Here is an 11,186-nt window from a genome sequence, read left to right on the forward strand (position 1 = left end):
TCTTCCGAACATGAGTAAATTTAACAGAGAAACAAGATGTGAGCTTACCTCAGAGAAGATCAATGCTTGAGAGCGGACAAAGCTACTGATCTTTTACAGACTTAGCTCTGAACAGATAAATGGTGACAAGACTTTGGGAACTGCGGTTAATCTGTTTGTCATTCCCTTATTGTAAAACCATTCGGGGCCCACAGTGGCCATAGAGTAAAACCCAGTCACCCTAGTGTAGCCATCATCATCTTCATTCTCTTCATCCTCTTCTCTGCTCCCTATGTGTGTGTGAGTTTGTGCGTGTGTGTGCATGTGTGTGTGTGTATGTGTGCCGAAAACTGAATCCAGGGCCTTGTGCATGCTACCACTAAGACATGTCCTCTATCACTAAGCTCCATCCTCACGGAGATCTGCCTACCTCTGCCTCCTTAGTGCTGAGTTCAAAGATGTGTACCAACCACTTAGCACTAAGGAGGTAGAGGCAGGCAGAACTCTGTGAGTTCTGGGATAGCCTGGTCCAGATATACAGTCAGTTCTAAGACAGTTGGCTCTGTATAGTGAGTTCCAGGACAGTCAGAACTGTCAATAAATAAATAAATAAATAAATAAATAAATAAATAAATAAATGTAAGGATGTAACTCATCTCTACCAGGGATACCAGGGACAGTTTTGCAACACAGTCCAAGTTGGCTTGGAACCCAGCTTCCCTTCTACCTCTAGTTTAGGGATTTTAGATATATGCCATCACACCTGGCTCTTAGTTAGTTTTTCTTTTTTAATTAGAAAACATTATGGGGCACTGTCTTAGAAGTTAACCTGTAGCCAAGGCTGGCCTCAATTTGAGCATCCTTCCGCCTTTATCCTCTTGACTGCCAGGATTACGGGCATGCGTCACTATGCTGGGAAAGTTCTTAGTTTTAAAGATTTATTTTTATTTTATGTGTATGGGTGTTTTCCTGCATATAGCTGTGTGACCCACCCTGCGGGTCCTGGAATAGAACCCAGGTCGTCTGGAAAGAACAGCAAGCACTTTTAACTATTGAGCCTTCTCTCCAGCCCCACATCTCTCTGTCTCTCTCTCTCTGTCTCTGTCTCTGTCTCTCTCTGTCTCTCTCTCTCTCTCTCTCTCGACAGAGCTCTGCTGTATGAACTCAGGACATTTATTTCATCTTTCTGGTTCTCTGGGTAAAATGGATGGAAGAAGATTACCACAAACAGTATTACAGAAAGCATGAGAGCAAAGACTTTATATATATACACATACAGAGAACATGAGATTTCAGAGTGGGCAAATGCATGAAGGAGCATTTAGTTGAAGTGGACACGGGAGAAAGGTTAATGCAGACTGGTGTAGGACTGTTTAGTGGAAGCAGACATAAAAAAAGATGTTCGTCTTTGCTCTCCGCTCTCCCATACTCTCTCACCTCTCTGCCCCTGGGGCTCTTCCCCCCCCTCCACGTGGTCATGGCCGGCCTCCTCTCTCTCTCTCTCTCTCTCTCTCTCTCTCTCTCTCTCTCTCTCTCTCTTTCTCTTCCCCCTTTCCTTCCTGCCCGCTACCCCTTCCCTATCTTAAGTAAAGCCCACGTGGAGCTTAAAAAAAAAAAAAGATGTTCTGCTAAAGCAAGCACATGAAAGGACACATGATGAAGGATTCTAATGATATATGTATTGGTCTGCCCTACATTGGGTAGTTGAGTTGCATTGGTCTGGACTCCCTAAAGAGAGACACCAAAAATCTTGTGGTGCTGTGCTGCAGTTTCTTGCCACTTCTGTGAATTCGGGCTGATTGGCAGAGAGATGTCAGCTGAGACAGACTGCTGAGGCTAGACCTGTGGAGGACATGAGATGTTTGGATGGTGTATAAAAAGGAATCTAGAGGCAGGTGGATTTCTGAGTTCGAGGTCAGCCTGGTCTATAGAGTGAGTTCCAGGACAGCCAGGGCTATACAGAGAAATCCTGTCTCAAAAAGCAAACAAACAAACAAACAAATAAATAGGAATCTATGGCTGGTGATGGAGGCTGAGCTTGGCTTGCTGGTAGAGCTAGCTAGCTGGCTTGTGGGTCTCGTGTCTTCATGTCTTCACTGATCTTCGCTTCCCTGAGAGAGTCACAGCCGAGAACTCCTGGCCTTCCTCCTGGTCCTTCCTTCTGACGAAGCCAAGGCTGAGGCCTGGCTGTCAGTGCTAGGTCGTGCCGCCACTGCTGCTATCCTGACTCTACCGAACTGGGCTGCTGGTGTATCCATGAAGCGTTTGCCAGTGGATCCGGCTGCCGCTGCTGACCTATGAACTGAACTGTCAATTCCCAGATGACAGACAGGAGTTGCTTCAAAGAACCTTTCTAAACAGGTCCACTCACTCGCCCTCCCATCCTCTCTCTCCGTGCCTCTGGTGGGCGGTGGGCTAGCAGGGAAGTTAATGTGTTTAAGGACCATCACTAAAAGTAGGATTTGGGGGCTGGAGAGATGTGGCTCAGCTGTTAAGAGCACTGACTGCTCTTCCAAGGTCCTGAGTTCAATTCCCAGCAACCACATGGTGGCTCACAACCATCTGTAATGGGTTCTGATGCCCTCTTCTGGTGTGTCTGAAAATAGCGACAATATATATATAAAATAAATCTTCAAAAAATAGGATCTGATTAAAGTTACAGGTACATGAAATTCTGTTATGGCTAGCCTACTAATTCTTTTTCTTTTCCTTTTTCAAGCTTATTTTTCTTTTTTAAAAAATTATTTCTGGGGCTGGAGAGATGGTTCAGCCGTTAAAGGCTAGGCTCATAACCATAAAAAAATTATTTCTGGTACAATGAATGTTGACCATATTCAACATCCCCAACTCTTTCTAGATCCACTTCCCTTCCCTACCCAACCAACCTTGTGTGCCTCTCTCTTCTCGCATTATGCCCAGTTTGAGGTGCCACCATAAATGCAGGGCAGTGTGGCCTTCCACCTGAGCATGGTCAACCTAGCAGGGACAGTTTTCTTCTATAGGCGAAGAAAACTGACTTTCCCTCTGCCACCAGGGTCAGTTCCTGAAGAATGCCCAGCTATGGGTAAGGCCTCATGTCCACCTCCCTTCTCCCCACTGAGATTTGGTTTAGCTTGAGCTCACACTGGGCTCAGCCATGTGGCTATAACTGCTGTGAGTTCATAGTCACACCTGTTCTGATGTACCTGGAAAATGCTGCTCTGTTGTAACCATCCACAGACTCAGATCTTACCCTCTTCCCACCCACCCCATCTTCTGCGGAGATCCCTGAGCCCTGGATGGAGGAGCTGCAATACGTGTATTCCATGTAGGACTGGTCCTTCTGAAGTCTCTTATTCTCAGCACCTTGGCCAGTCACGGGTCTCTGTGTTGATTACCATCTCCTGCAAATAGAAGTTTCTGGATAAGAGATAAGAGCTGCGTTAATCTATGGGTAAAGCCACAGATCATTAGGAGTTGGTTTAAAGGGTCTCGACATGTGGTCCTGAGTAGGTGTCCGGTGAAGTAGAAGTTTCTGGTTGTGTCATGTGATGCAGACTCCTGTGGTGTTTTGCTGAGGCAAGACCCATGGGAGGTCACGTGACATTCAGAGAAAGTGTAAGTGGGACTCGCCAGACAGTGATGGGGCACTTGATAGCTGGTTGTGCAGTTCTTCATTGGTCTCTTGTCTTAGCTGATTTTGACTTCATACAGAGAGGCATGGCAGAGAAGATGAGGCATTCTGACTGGACCAGGAGGAGTGGTCACTCCTGCTCACTCAAGCCTCTTCAGAAGATGCCTGCGGAGTTCTGCTGGATAGTTCCACCATTGCTGATTTGTGTTTGGTGACACTTTTGAACCGGACCATCAGTATCCTAACATTACTGGTCTGGACCACTGATATCCTGACAAATGGAGATTGGAATCGCCCCCAAAGAACTACTTCTAAACAGGTCCTCATCCCCTTGTCTTCTTTACCATCTTTTCTCCCTACCTTTGGACAATGGACTAGAAGGGGGGGGGGGTTGAAGGGTTTGAGAACCCTTATTAAAATAGGTTTAAAAAGAATCTAAGCCTACACTCCAGACTCCAGTTTGAGCTGTTTATTCCTTTTTTTTTTTTTTTTTTTTTTTTTTTTACAGTTCTACATTAGGTTTATTGAGAGAGGAAAGGGCAAGGTGGTGGGGGAAAGAGAAGAGGGGAGGAGAGAGGGAGATTAGAGGGGTCTTCCTCTTATAAATGGATGGTGATGTAGCCATAGATAAAGATGGAATGTGAGCCAAGTGGATTCTGGAAATATGGCGGCTGTCGCCTTGGCACCAGGTGTGCGGGTCATGCTGTTCCCTATGTGATGTCACAGGTTTCAGAGGTCATGATATCAACATACCTCCCTTCTTATTATTATAAAGTAAAGACAAAGGGGAGGGGAAAGCCAATGGGAAAAGGGAAGTGGGCATCGTATCGCATAAGCTGCTTCCTGCTGTCTAGGGGCATCATCAGTTTTGGGGTGTAGCTGACTTTCACCATCAGGGTCCACTTGGTAAATGTTCACATCAGCTTCCTCCTTGGACAATGGCTGTTCTGTGGACAGTGGCTGGTAATCCTTCTTTAGCTGTCAGGACGTCTAGCCCCTGTCAGTTCTCAAGCACCATGGCTGCCGGTCGATCCATCTGTTTCTGGCAGAGTCCAGTGACTGGATGACAACAGGAGAATGATGTTCAGCAACAGAGGGTTTCTGGATGTCCCAAACCCTGTGGTCCACCTGAGAAGCAATCAATCAATCAATCGATATGCCGCTGTGTGTTTGTGGACTTCTGCAGCCGGGTAGCAGCAAGTGTGGAACCTTGTGCTTGGTATGGCCAAGGGCCAGCACCACACGTGGGACATGGTGCGGGCACAGCTCAGGTGGTAGAAGTCTGTGGGTATCGCAGCGGCAGCTGCTATGTTCCGCAGCAGCGCTAGGAATCCACGTGGCGGATGAAGGCAGATGCCAGCGGATGGAGTCCACACGGTGTGGCAGTGGCTGCAGGGGGTGATGGCAGCAGCAGTCTTCCACGAGGCATCGGTTCTCCAGCTGCAGCGACAGGCAAGGTCACACCAAGCAGCAATGGCTGCCTGGGCTCCACAGCTCCCCTGTGTAGCGATTCCCAAAGTCTTCCGCACCAATGTGATCGCCATGCAACTCCAGAAAGGTCGCACCAGGCCAAACAGGTTTTCTTTTTAATTAGATATTTGCTTTATTTACATTTCAAATGATATCCCCTTTCCACGTTACCCCTCCAAAAATCCCCTATCCTCTCCCTGTACCCCCACCCCGCATCCTGACTTGCATTCCCCTATTCTTGGGAATTGAGCCTTCACAGGACCAGTGGCCTCTCTTTTCATTAATGTCTAAAAAGGCTCCTCTGCTACATATGTAGCTGGAGCCATGAGTCCCTCCATGTGTACTCTGGTTGGTTTAGTCCCTGGGAACTCTGGGGATACTGGTTGGTACATATTATTGTTCCTCCTGCAGGGCTGCAAACCTCTTCAGCTCCTTGAGTCCTTTCTCTAGCTACTCCACTGGGGACCCTGTGCTCAGTCTAATGGCTGAGCCATTAGGGTGTGAGCCATGGGTGTTTTGATCCACTTTCCAATAAGGATCAAAGTACCCACACTTTGGTCTTCTTTCTTCTTGAGCTTCATGTGGTCTGTGAGTTGTATCTTGGATATTCTGATCTTTTGGGCTAATATCCACTTATCAGCAAGTGCTGATCAAACTTTGTTTGTTGAGCCAGGGTTTCTCTGTGGAGCCCTGACTGTCCTGGAACTCACTCTGTAGACCAGGCTGGCCTCGAACTCACAGAGATCTATCTGCCTGCCTCTGCCTCCCAAGAGTGCTGCGATTAAAGGCATGTGCCACCAGCATCTGGCTCCTAGTGTCCTCTTTATTGTTGTTTTGTGCCCAGTCTTGTGAAGCCCACAACCTACCACTGAGTCGTATCCCTAATCCATAGCCATTTTATTAGATAAAGATCTCTATTTCTATCATGAAATTGTGTATGTCCTTTAGTTTCAGCCTTTCTCCATGAAAATCACTCCTTGGAATGCTGGAGATAATCAGGTCTGGATCTCAGCCCTGAGCTGTGCTGTGCTGGCCTAGAGCAAGGTATTTAAGGTATTTGGCAACTAATTTTTCAAAAGGAGTATATCACAAAGACTTCACATCACGGAATTACCATCCACACTGATGTGAGGTATGGAGAGAAGACCAGTGGCTAGGACACAAAAATTGGTAAGCAAGACTTTGGGTTTGGTTTCCTTTGTGTCGTTGGTTTTATGAAAGAAGGTCTTGTGATGAAGCCTTAGCTGATCTGGATCAAGACTAGGCTGGCCTTGAACCCATAGATTCCCCTGCTTCTGCCTCCTGACTGCTAGGGCTACAGCATCTAGCATCATGCCCAGATCATACTTTAAAGCATGTTAATCAATATTTGTTCCCTGTACATGGGATACACACACATATACACACACACACACACACACATACACATGAAAGTGTATCTTTAGGTTTTGTAGACAATGTGGATATGTGGTCAAGGCTGACTTCGCGCCCTTAATCATCCTGCCTGCCTCCCAGGTGCTGAGATTATAGGCATACACCACAATACAGCTTTTCTTAAAATCTTTATTACATTTATTTACTTATTGGGATCCATATGCGTGTTATGGTGTGTGTGTGTGTGTGTGTGTGTGTGTGTTCATGTGTGTGTAGATCAGAGACCAACTTGTAAGAATCTGTTCTCCCTCTACCATGTAGGTCCTAGGGATTGAACTGAGGCCATCCGGCTTGGCAGCAACCACTGAGCCATCTTGCCAGCCCACAATATCGCTTCTCGACTGGACGTCTCCCTATCACACTCACCTAGCAGCCTGTCAACTCTATTCCTCCAAAGTTTTAGGTTCTATCATATCCATCCCTAAGAAGCATCAATCCTCTACGAAGAACTCTTGTCTCCCCCAAACAGGCTTAACACCAAACCACAAGCTGTAGGTCAATGCCAAATCTTTGACTATGACTTCAGAAGAAACAGAAAGCTTCTGATAGGTTTTGAGCAGAGGAAATACAACTTCTAAGTTGTTTTTAAAGGGTCACTCTGGATGTTGACTTTAAAAAAAAAAAAAGAAGATTGTCGGGGAACCGGATGGAAGCAGGGAGGCCGGATAGGAGACAGGTGGTAACCTGAAGGAGAAAGGAAGGTGGCTGGGCCAGTGGTGACAGACAAGTAGTGAAATCTAGCTGGATTTTATTTATTTTATATGTTCTGTCTGTGTGAGTGTGGCATGCGTGTGCAGTGCCTGGGGAGGCCAGAAGAGGGAGCCAGGTCCCCGGGAACCAAAGTTAGAAACAGTTGAGAGCCACCATGTGGGTCCTGAGAACTGAACTCAAGGCCCCTGGGAAAGCAGTAGGTAGGCTTAACACAGAGCCACCTCTCCAGCCAGCGGCTGGATTTTATTTTCTTATTTATTGGCTTGTTCATTTATTTATCATGGTACTGTAGTGTGATCTGAGGGACTCATGGAGACTAAGCAATTATCCTAACAGAGCTTGACTGTCAGCCCCAGGTGTTTGGACTTGACACAGATGGTCTGTGCACTGTGTCCCAGGCTATCTCTATGAGGGCTCCCTGTGTCCCAGGCTAGCTCCATAAGGTCTCACTGTGTGCCCCAGACTGGACTTGCTCTCACAATCCTATCACCTCAGATTTCTGAGTGTGTGGATTACAGGTCTGAACTACCACATTTAAAAAAAATTTTTTTTCCCAAGACAGGGTTTCTCTGTATAGCCCTGGCTGTCCTGGAACTCACTCTGTAGACCAGGCTGGCCTAGAACTCAGAAATCTGCCTGCTTCTGCCTCCCAAGTGCTGGGATTAAAGGCGTGTGCCACCACTGCCCGGCTTAAATATTTTCTTGTGAGGGGCAGAATAAGGTACTCACCACCCAAGCCTAAGTACCTGAGTTTGATCTCTAAGACCCACATGGTGAAAGGAAAGAACTGAGACCAAAAGTTGTCCTCTATTTTTTATACATGTGCCATGGAACACACACACACACACACACACTAGCTGCTCTTCAAGAGAACCAGGTTCTATTCCCAACACTAGCATGGCTGCTCACAACTGTCTCTAACTCCAGTTTCAGAGATTTTGATGCCTCCTTCTAGCCTTTCTGGTGCACGTGACACATGCAGGCAAAACACCCATACACATAAAATAAAATTTAGAATAAAAAAAAATCCAGCATCTAGGCGTGGCGACACAGATCTGTAATCCCATCTGCTGAGACAGGATGGTCACAAGTCGGAAGCTTGCCTGGGCCACCGGCAGGCAATTTCAGACTGATCATGGGCAACACAGAAAGACCTTCATCCAAAATACAAAGGGGTAAGATGGGTGGGGTTGTCTAGGGGTTAGAGCTCAATGGAGGAGCACTTGCTTGCTAAGCAGAAGTCACTAGATCCAATCCTTAATGTGGGTAAATATTTAAATATCATCTGAACTACATATGTGTAGACTTATCTTGTGACCATCCCGCATACAACGGTTAACACAGAATTCACGCCATGTTAGATGTCAACTAAGCCAGAGATGCTTTAAGGTCAGTGGTGTGAGGGTTGGGCACATTAACTCAATAGTGGAATACTTTCATAGCACACGGGAGGCTCTTGTTTGATACCAGAGCTTCAGGGAAGAGAAGGGTAAGGAGATGATTTAGGAGAATACACATCTCCTAAATACATACGTGTGTATATATATTGTGTGTGTGCACGTGTGTGTGTGTGTACATGTGTATATATGATGCTTAGGGATTTGGTGTCCTCCAAAGGTCCTGGGAGGCAAAGTGATGAGCAGACTTTCGACGTATAGCTGACGTGATTTGTCAACGAGACAGACAGAGACGCTATAGGAAGAGAGCAGGGAAGTATAACAGGGAAGACACTGCAGACATACATCATACATACATCAACATGTGAGCAGACACCACAGACATACATCATACATACATACATATACATGTACACAGACACCACAGACATACATCATACATACATACATACATACACACATATACATGTGAGCAGACACCACAGACATACATCATACATACATATATATACATGTGCACAGACACCACAGACATACATCATATATACATACATACACATGTGCACAGACACCACAGACATACATCATACATACATACATACATCAACATGTGCACAGACACCACAGACATACATCATACATACATACATACATACATACATACATACATATACATGTGCACAGACATACAGACATACATCATACACACACATACATATGCATGTGCACAGACACCACAGACGTACATCATACATACTTTTTTTTTTTTTGAGACAGGGTTTCTCTGTGTAGCCCTGGCTGTCCTGGAACTCACTCTGTAGACCAGGCTGGCCTCGAACTCAGAAATCTGCCTGCCTCTGCCTCCCAGAGTGCTGGGATTACAGGCGTGCGCCACCACCACCCGGCAGAAAACTTTTTTAAGTAAAAAGAGAACTGGATCAGCACAGAGGTAGGCTGCTTCCCTAGTGCGCGAGGCTCTCTATTCAGTCCTCAGCACAGAAAGAGGCAAAAGAGACCATTTGCAGGGCTTAGGGAAAGAGCGGGTATTTCCTTCTGGCGGGTCTGTCTACTGAACACCTGAGCAGAGAACAGTAGCTCTGGTAAAGCCGGTTCCCAGCCTTTAAAAAGAAGCTCTTGGGATCACAGGAGGAGGACTCACTCCTCCCAGAGGGAGGACTCCCAGCAGGGCTGGTCTGTGCTTGCTTCTCCATTGCTGTGGCAGAGTATCTGACAGAACAGTTTAAGGGAGGAGGGATCCATCACGGTGGGGACGGCACGGCAGCAGAAATGCGTGCTGGCTGCTGTTCGCATGTGCAGACAGGAAGCTGGACCAGAATCAGACAGAACCTTCTTCAAAGGCTGGCCTTCGTGACCAACCACCAGCAGCCAGGTCCTGCCTCAGAAAGGCCCCAGAGCCATTCCAATGGTGCCACCGCTGGAGGCTGGTTATTCAAAATGTGAGCCCAAAAGGGCATGTTAAAAATTCAAGGCAGCCCTAGCACAGTGGCACAGCATTTGGAAAGCAGAGGCAGGAGGATCCCCGAGTTTAAGGGCAGTCTGGCCTACATAGTGAGTTTCAGGATCGCCCAGCTTAGGGAGACCCTGTCTTTAAAAAGTAAACCCAAACAAATGAATCAAACAAAAAGATTTAAACCTGTCTGGAGAGATGGCTCAGGGGTTAGGAGTACTGACTGCTCTTCTGAAGGTCTTGAGTTCAGATCCCAGTAACCACAGGGTGGCTCACGACCATCCCTAACGAGATCTGATGCCCGCTACTGGTGTGTCTAAAGACAGCTACAGTGTACTCACATATAAATCTTTTTTTTTTTTTTTTTGGTTTTTTTTTTTCGAGACAGGGTTTCTCTGCATAGCCCTGGCTGTCCTGGAACTCTCTCTGTAGACCAGGCTGGCCTCGAACTCAGAGATCCGCCTGCCTCTGCCTCCCAAGTGCTGGGATTACAGGCGTGTGCCACCACCACCCGGCAGTACTCACATATAATAATGAACAAATCTTTGGGTGGGAGCAAGCAGAGCCAGATCGAGCAGAGGACCTGAGTTCAATTCCCAGCATCCACATGATGGCTCACAACCAACTGTACAGCTACAGGGTACTCATATATATATAATTAATAAATAAATCTTTAAAAAAATATTTAGCGCACAGCATTCCGTAAAGGGTCAGTCCCAGGAACACCAGACTCCTGGCGGCTGTTTGCAGATTCACAGTCTTTATGTGGAACATCAGAGTCTGTCCGTGTGATCAACAGAATAGGAATTTCACAGGAGATAAGAGGTGGTTTGTGACTTTGTAAGTTGAGGTCACAACACATACCTTGTCTACTTCCTTGATTCCTTTATTCCACAAAAAAGCCAATTACCATGCTGTGAGCGACCCAAATAACACAAACTACAGCCCCCTGCCAATGGACATGGACATGAACTTGGAAGTGAATTTCCCAGCCCCCATCGAGCATTCAGATGAATGCAGCCCCAGATAACATAGAGTACAGCGTGCGAGCCAGAACCACCCAGATAAACTATTTCATAATTCCTGTGGCTCGGGAATTATGACTTAATAAATG

The sequence above is a fragment of the Apodemus sylvaticus genome, chromosome 9, assembly GCF_947179515.1.
Source record: "Apodemus sylvaticus chromosome 9, mApoSyl1.1, whole genome shotgun sequence".
Classification (NCBI taxonomy): Eukaryota; Metazoa; Chordata; class Mammalia; order Rodentia; family Muridae; genus Apodemus; species Apodemus sylvaticus.